Genomic DNA, 9,545 nt, shown 5'->3' on the forward strand with positions numbered 1-9,545 from the left:
CACCTCCACTTCATCAGACGACCATGAGATCTGAATGGAAGGGGGGCTTGCCACTCTCTGACTCTCGGCGCCGCTCATTTTCAAAGGAAATAGAAAATTTAAACTAAAAGGAAGGTCAAAACCCTTACCGGAGCTTGATCGGTGTCGGAAGAACTTGAAAAATTGAGAGAATTTTGGAATCGCTCGTGAGATGCTGAAAAAGACATAAGAGAGCAACTGGCTGACCCATCCCCTATTTATACCCGTCTGAGCATTTAATGCTCACAGTGTTCCAGGCGGTGCATCGGTTAGCGGGATTCGCCAGCTTTTCTGACACGTCTCACGAATAATCCAAAATTTCATAATAAAAGAGATTGGCTAGTTACAGATCGGTGAATTAAGACGGATGTTTGGAAGTGCAGATCGGTTAAAGGTTTGTTCAATTAGGAACCAGATCGGATAAATACATCAGAGATCGGAAAAATAGTCAATGCAATAATAGTAAAATGATAATTGGCAAAATAAAATTTTATTTCCGAAAGGTCGGATTATATCATTTGGGCGATCTCGAGGGATCGTATTACATTAAGAGTTGAACTACATCATTTGGGCGATCTCGAGGGATCGGATTACATTAAGAGTTGAACTACATCATTTGGGCGATCTCTAGAGATCGCATTACATTAAAGATGTGTCTGATCAGGAGACCGGCCATCGACATCGGATAGATGTACAGCTTAGATGGGGTGACTATGACTCTCATGAAAATGAGAGAGGTCGTCATCGATATTATTGCTCGAAACTGAGCCGCTGTTGGGACATCCAATGTGGTGAGAAGCCGAATGAACTTCAAGGAGCAGTCACCAATGTTAAGGGGAATATTAGCAGTCTTCTCGCCCGAAGTCAGTTCACCGATTATATCGGTCGAACGATTCGAGATCAACATGATCGAAGTCCTCGATCCAGGTCGGCAAATTAGTTCAGTTCTCTCACTATAATAAAAAAAGGTTATCATGATCTTCCAATTGTCGGGATCGTAAATTTTCAGTCGGGGAATAAAAAAGACAATCGGGAAAAGATCAAAAGCCATCACCTTGGTCGGAACTATTGCCGGAGCAATTAGAATAAGAAATGTGAGAGGAAAAGAGGAGAAAAGCAAATGCGGAGAGGTTTCCCGTTGAAGGTATATATAGGGAGAGTTTGAGCATTTATTTTGCAAACAGAAGACAAAGCGAACGCCTCGAAAATCGAAGGAATAAATGCTTTGACTAGACTGGACCAGATAAGGGAGAAGACCGGAGTGATAGAGATCGGAAGAAGGGAGGCTGGCACAAAAGATCGAAAAAGGAGCGTGTTAGGAAGACTGGAATGGAGGAGAGGTCAAAGGGCAAAGAGAATAAGGCAACTTCCGCTAACTGTCGTCATAATCGAAGCCGAGGTAGTTAAAACTTTGCAGGCAAAATCTCCACCGCACGCCCCAGAATCACCCGCATTACTGACATGTGCCAGAGTATGTCATGACAGTGCTGTACATCCCAATCTCCACCATTGATCTTACTTGTAAGGACAAGCCTGGAGCCCTTGGATCAAAGAAGAAGACGACAAGACCGATGCCTTTTATTCCCAGCCCTCAGATCGCCCCGGACAAGAAAATTTGAGCCGTCAGATTAGAAGAGAAAGAGGATAAAAATTTCTGAAAAGATCTCAGCCATGCATTCTAATTTTCTTTAATTCCCAAGCGTCCGATCATGTCCTTTAAAATCCTAACCCTCCATCTCCCTCAAAATAAATCCTGACCCTTCATGGATAGCACCTAGTCCCTATAAATACCTGTATGAAAAACTGTTCAAGGGGACGAAAAATAGTGAATATAGCGGAAGGACTCTGAAATTTAATTCAGTTCGTTACTCTGCTATTTTTTGAGCTTTCATAAGAAAAACTTTTGAAACCAGTTTTCTGAAGTATTTTCTTGCAAAGGGATTTTTGAATACTGGAACTCTATATTTTCAGTTCGTTCATTATCCTGTGACACTCTCACTTTCTGTCTTTGTTATCTTTATTTCCACTCCCGTTGTCCAAGCTCAACTTCATTCAAACTCGGTTATTTTGACCTGACTGCATTTTAGCGAAGTATCCTTCATTTTAAGGCGAACCTTAGTCCTCCGGCTATCAACCCGTAGTCCTATTACGTTTTGTGACTCCGTAGTTAGTTTAGTAGATTCGGCTCCCTACAGGTGAGTGCTTATATCGCTGCTTTATCAAGTGCTCGTTTTATTTTACGTATTTCTTTTATTCTTATGTTTGTAATTTTCACCAAGTTTATACTGCGTTAAAAAAAACGCGAAGAAGGTCATTCTCGAGTTTACTTCTTTGTTAATCAGTCCATTCTTTTGTTAATTTTTGTTATTTCTAAATGCAAGAGTTCTAGTCCCAAGTAGTGTATCAGTAGTTGGATAAAATGTAGGTAACTGTATCTTAAGCGTTTCTTTAAAATAATAGAAAGTCTGAATAACAGGTCAGGAAAATGGTAAGGTTGAATAACTAGACTAACAAAAAAAATAATTGGGTAAAACGTCATAAGGCGGAATAAAATCAAATCTCAGATAAATAAATAGAACAGAGCGGGTATCAAAAGGTACTGGCTAGGCGACCACATAGGAGGTTGGTAAAATTCAGTTCGGTATCCCCTGACCAGTCATGAGGTACCAAGGAGTTAAAAGAAGCCTTATTCTGATCCCCGGCATCTTTGAATGTCAGAACACTTAGTCTTAGGCTCTTATGATGTGTGGCTGTAATCAAATTCTGATAGGTAGGAAAAGTCCTTATCCGACTCCCATTAAAATAAAAGAGATCGGAGGAGAGTTCTTGTCCGATTCTCACCTAAAAATTTTAACAAATATTTAAAAAGAGATCAGAGGAGAGTTCTTATCCGATTCTCAATCCAAAATTTTAACAAATATTTAAAAGAGATCGGAGGAGAGTTCTTATCCGATTCTCACCTAAAAATTTTAACAAATATTTAAAAAGAGATCAGAGGAGAGTTCTTATCCGATTCTCAATCCAAAATTTTAACAAATATCTAAAATAGATCGGAGGAGAGTTCTTATCCGATTCTCACCTAAAAATTTTTAATGAATACTTAAAAGAGATCGGAGGAGAGTTCTTATCCGATTCTCACCTAAAAATTTTAACAAATATTCAAAAGGAGATCGGAGGAGAGTTCTTATCCGATTCTCAATCCAAAATTTTAACAAATATTTAAAAAGAGATCGGAGGAGCGTTCTTATCTGATTCTCAATCCAAAACTCTAATAAGTACTTAAAAGAGATCGGAGGAGAGTTCTTATCCGATTCTCAATCCAAAATTCTAATCTAAAAGAAATCGGAGGAGAGTTCTTATCCGATTCTCAAATTGAATTCTAACAAATACGCAAAATGACCCCTTAAACAAAACTGATATGCAACAATAACTCACTGAGGGTCGACCCATTTATTTATGTATCTGGGTAACCCTAATCGGTGAAAAATCAAATATTCCCTTTTACCAAGAGGGTTAACATCGCCGTTCGAACCTCCTAACTATCAATTCTAGTTTATAAAGTGCTTGAAGTTAAATCTGCTTACCCTCATTGAGGGACGAGGTGGGATGCCTAACACCTTCCCCACCCGTTTACGGACCCCGAACCTAGAATCTCTATTTTTGAAGTGGTTTTATTTTAATTTATTTTCGCAAATGGTTTTCTTTAATTTCCCTCAAAATTAAAGTGGCGACTCCTCATTCTTTCCCACTTCGGTGAGGAATCGTTCAGGCGACCGCAAAACCCCTTGCGACAATTACCATAGCCCAATGTCTAGGTTCGGGATAGTGAGTACGTAAGGGGAAGGTGTTAGGCACCCTTTACGCCTGGTCTACCCTCATTGATTCGAGTGCCAGTCCTCTACTAATATTTCTAGAAGTCTTGTTTATTATTCATTTATTAAACTTTATCCTAAAAAATGCAATTCTAATCCTACACACGCAAGTAATTCACAAAAGGGTTGTTGTTTATACATAATTTTCATGCACAAGTAATTCCTATTTATGGGGTTGCTAATTATTTAAATGATATTTACCATATGACTAAAATTAATTTATTATTGAGAATTTAATTTACAAATAAATTCAATTTCAAATAACCCTACGTTTCTATTTAACCTAATTAATTAATTTTCACCAAGTTACCCTAAGGATAATTGAACTAAGTTAATTATGTACATGTGTAATTTATTCTAATATCACATAAGGCCCAAACAATCACAACCTAATAAAGATTTCTAACATGCAAATTTATTTTACAATTACCAAGTATTAAATTAAATTTATTTTATATGCTAATGTTAGTTTAATTTACAAACATGATTAATTTTAATTTACAAAGTATTTATTTAAATTAATTACATGCAAAAATTGGTTAAATTAAAAACAAAGCTAATTTTAATTTACCAAATAAAAATTCTATTATTACTACAATTTCATGCCAATGATTATTCGAGGAGTTTAGAGCTACTTACCTATTGGTAAATGCAATTGCCATTGGGGCAAGCAACCCTTAAAAAAGGGTCTTCTCTTCTAGTATGGCAATGATATCCCTGGCTTACTCCTGTTTAGCTCCACATAAGCTCCACGCAAATGCTCTCTTTGGTACTTACCTTAAGGCTACTTACAAATTTTGTTTGTAATAAAAAAAAACTAAAGAAAATAAAAGAAATAAAGAAAATATTAATAACAATTTACATTAGATTCTAAGTCTAGTATCCTAAAGGGTTAAGATTCCTAATTATTTACAACTACTTAATGGTCTAAGTCTTCTAACATGATTCAAACACTTCATAACACTTCTTGAATTAAAAGAACACAGAAAAATAGATCAAATATCAATTAAAACCCTAGAAAATACAAGAATATACAATTTCTAAATTCTGGCAGATTAACGATAGCAAGAATTCTGATTTTTTAAAAATAGTTAGACATGCCTAAAAATCATAAAAAAATTACAGAAGACAGCCTACATACAAGATTATAAAATTTATAAATCAAACAAAATAATAGCCAAATGGTCTACATAAATCGTAACTTTTCTAAGTGATAGAATCGTACTACTTTTTTGTAAAGTTCATAACTCATTAACCACAATAGATATAAATGCAAAACGAATTGGAAAATATTTATAAGATTTTGAAATTTATTTTAGACACTATATTTACAGAAAAATATAAAAAAAACAAGGGAGATATGGACTCCATAAATCGAGTATCCTGCAAATCAAATTTTACAAGAACCCTAACTTCAAACAGCTATAACTTATAAAATATTAAAGCTTTTTTAGTGATTCTTGAGCCTAAAATTAATAGAATTTCGTGTATAATATGAATATAATTTTTACAAATTTTTTGCAGATTCAGAAAATAATGAAAATAATAAAAATAAGAGAGACAAAAAACTGAACATGTGTAGAGTTGTGTATCCCCTCAAATTAATCATGATCACATGATCTATATGAACATATAAAATAAATTAAAAACAAGGAACATAGAATTAAACATTACATAGCATAGATCTTGAAAAGAAAATAAAAGAACTAAAGTTCAGAGAGGTGTGATGGGGTTTGGAGTGATAGTGTTTGGAGTCCTAGGGTGATAAAGTTCAAATAACTTAAAAAACTAGGATTGCAGAATTTGGGTGAGACTGAGATATGGATGAGGTGTTTCAACCAATAGGAAGAGAAAGGAAGGGGAAGACACCAATAGAAAGTGAGTAAGAGTTGTGGTAGGGTTTGGAGTCCTAGGGTGATAAGGTTCAGATAACTTAAACAACTGGGATTGAGGAAATTAGGTGAGACTGGGATATGGGTGAGGTGTTTCAACCAATAGGAAGAGAAAGAAAGGGGGTGGCACCAATAGGGAGTGAGGAAGAGAGTGGGGCCAATGGGGGAGAGAGAGTTTGTATAGGATAGGGATAGAGAAAAAGATATTTTCTTATTTTAATTTTCAAAAAATAAATTAAATTGGTCCTATTTAAAATTCCTAATTAGGCTTTCTTAGGCCCATGGGGCCCAATTAAACTTAATTAGATCCATATAAGAACTACCCATATTAAATTTAAACAAAGCAAAATTTTATTTAAATTAAATTAATTTTTCAAAAAGCATTTTTTTTTTTCAAGATCATGCCACAGAATTAATAATTCAGTTCCATGCCTTCAATTATATCTTACAGTCATACAATTTTTCATCATTGGGTTTTCCACGACCTCAATGTACATATTCATCACAAAATAAGGGTCTACAGCGGCATCACAATTTCCCGTTCAAAATTAGGGTTAGGACTGACCTCGCAGTCACTTCCCCGTAAGGTCACCCATCGCTGTGACCATCAGCTCATTTAACCTTTTATACTTTTTTTTTCTTATTTATACTTAATTATCTAGTAATCACTATTAATTTTCATTCAGGGCTTTTCTAAATGTCTTAAACATGGTTCTAATCTTTTTAATTGTCCGTAATGACACCGATCACTGGAACAGTGAAATATACCAGGCTATGCATATAGGGGTGTTACAGTCCCTAAATCTTGGAATCCTTTTTGTTTGTTCATCGTCTTTGGCTAGAAGTGCCTTTTCTGGTTTTCACTCCTAGCCCTTTTTTTTTTTTACTCCCTTTTCCAGGGCATCCTTTCGGATTTTCACCCTTCGCTCATTTTGCAGAAAACGCCCTTTCAGGTTTTCACCTTCTTTACTCATTTTGCTAGGAGCGCCTTTTCAGGTTTTCACTCCTACCCTTTTTTTTTTATGCATAATATCTTTTCACGACATCCCAATTCCCTGGCCTCGGCAATTTTTCCCCATCCATGTGAGTTAAGATGAGTGCACTACCAAAAAATGCTTTTTTAACCGCATAAGGCCCTTCATAAGTTGGTGACCACTTGCCCCAAAAATCAATTTGATTTGAGAGGATCTTCTTTAGAATTATATCTCCTGGTTGGAATTCGCGAGGGCGTACATTCTTATCAAATGCCCTGGCCATCCTTCTTTGGTATAGCTGACCGTGGCATATCGTTGTTAGTCTTTTCTCATCTATCAAATTTAGCTGGTCTAACCTTGATTGAACCCATTCTGTCTCATCTAGTTCTGCCTCTTTTAGAATCCTTAATGAAGGAATTTCTACCTCAATTGGCAGAGTAGCTTCCATCCTGTAGACCAGGGAATATGGAGTTGCCTCGGTTGATGTTCGTACCGTAGTTCTATAGGCATGAAGTGCAAAGGAAATCATATCATGCCAATCTTTATAGGTGATTGTCATCTTTCCAATTATCCGCTTGAGGTTTTTATTGCCAGATTCTACAGCTCCATTCATCTGGGGCCGATATGGCTATGAATTAAGATGTTGTATCTTGTATTGATCACATAACTTCTGAATCTTCTGACCGTTTGGATTTTTGGCATTATCAGTGACAAACTCCCCTGGAAGACCATACCGGCAGATAGTATTATTCTTGAAGAAGTTTAGAAAGGTATTCTAAGTGATGTGAGCATATGAAGTCGCTTCCACCCATTTAGTGAAGTAGTCGATGGCTACTAAAATGAATATGTGCCCATTGGATGCTTTCGGATTAATCGGACTGTTCATATCGATACCCCACATTATGAATGGCCATGGTGATGTGAGATTGTAGAGCTGATGAGGTGGGACATTTATCTGATTAGCATAAACTTGGCATTTGTGACACTTTTGGAAGTACTCAATGCAATCCTTTTCCAAGGTGGTTTAGAAGTAAACCCACCTTAATATCTGCTTTGCCATCATATACCCATTGCTATGAGCAGCGCAGTTCCCCTCATGGGTTTCAAATAGAATTCTTCTTGCTTCTTTGGCATTTAGGCACCTCAACAGCTTACCATTGGAGCTTCTCTTGTACAAGATTTCTCCACTGGAGAAGTATCCCATTGCTAATCTTCTGATCATTTTCCTTTCGTTTCTGCTTGCCCCAGGAGGATATTCCCTATTTTTTTATGTAAACCTGGACATCATGATACCAGGGTCTGCCATCTGTTTCTTCTTCGATCATAACACAGTATGACAGCTCACTTCTTGCTTTGATTTGCAATAACTGTGTTATTCGCCCTTCCTCCATCTGAGTCATCACCGCCAGAGTAGCTAAAGCATCAGCAAATTGGTTCTTGTCTCAACTCAGGTGAGTGAAAGAGATCTCCTCAAATTCCTTGATTAGTTCAAGGAGATATTTTTGATACAGGATCAGTTTCGGGTCTTTGGTCTGCCATTCCCCTTTAACTTAGTAAATGATCAAAGCTAAATCCCCATACACCTCTAGCTTATTTATTTTCATTTCAATGGCTGCCTGTAAACCACTTACGTAGGCTTCATACTCCGCTACATTGTTTGTGTAGCCGAACCTCAGCTTAACTGTAACACCCTCACTTTAGCTAGTCCGTGCATTTGACTGTTCCGGTGATTAATATCGGTCCGGACAATCAGAATGTCTGAAACTATATTTAGACTAGAGTGAGGAGTCATGAATAACTCAAATAATGGTAAGAAAAATCAAGGAAAGGTTTTAGAAATGAAATACAACAAAGTTAAATGAGTTGGTGCCCTGGTGATGGGTGACCTAACGAGAAACTACTGTAAAAGACAACTAGTAGCCCTAAACTAGAAGGAAATCCCGTGAAATAATTTCTGGGATGCCAGAGAAGAGTTACGGCACCCTAGGTAGCATTAGAATGCCAAGAAAAGGTTAGGAGAATTTTTAAGATCAGTATAGACAGTTTTGGCTTCTTAAGCCAAACGGAGGGCATTTTGGTCATTTTGTCTTCAGAGATAATTTTTGGCCAACTTGTCCAGTTAAATAAATAATTATTATGACATAAAATATGAATAAATATTGCTAAAAATTAAATTAAAAATGAGTAGAAAAGAAAAGAAAAGAAAAATGAAAGTAAATGAGACTTATTACATCATACATGTGTCACCATGATGCAATAAAAACCCCATAGCCAATCACAACCCAACAAGCACTCATAAATCAATTTAAAAAGAGATAAATGAAAAATAAATATGCTCATCTCCTCAACTAAATTCGGCAGCCACTCCCATCTCTCTTAACCTCCATTAAAACTCTCTAATCTCTCTCTTCTAAGCCTTAATTTCTCACCACAAAACCCTAAGTTTCTTTCATTAAACCTTGTCAATTCCTCTTGGGAGAGTGTTTGGCAGCCTAGAAAAAGAAAGAAAGTGAAGAAAAATTGAGAATTAACCAAGAGAAAATTCTGCTCACACAAGGTTAGTGCATAAAACAAGTTCTCTTCCTTCTTTAATCTTTGTAAGCATGCTAAATCAAGTAGAAATTATATGAAATCAAAAGAAAACCACGAGTAAATGGAACCTCTAAATGTTGGCGGCCATGAGAAAGTTTAAGAATTGTTGGTTTTTACTGAAATTAAGTGGTTATTTATGTTGTTGACGGGTATAGATGATGGATAAAGTGATTGGTATGAGTTTAGTGTGTGTATGC

This window comes from Hevea brasiliensis, chromosome 16 (assembly GCF_030052815.1).
Source record: "Hevea brasiliensis isolate MT/VB/25A 57/8 chromosome 16, ASM3005281v1, whole genome shotgun sequence".
Classification (NCBI taxonomy): Eukaryota; Viridiplantae; Streptophyta; class Magnoliopsida; order Malpighiales; family Euphorbiaceae; genus Hevea; species Hevea brasiliensis.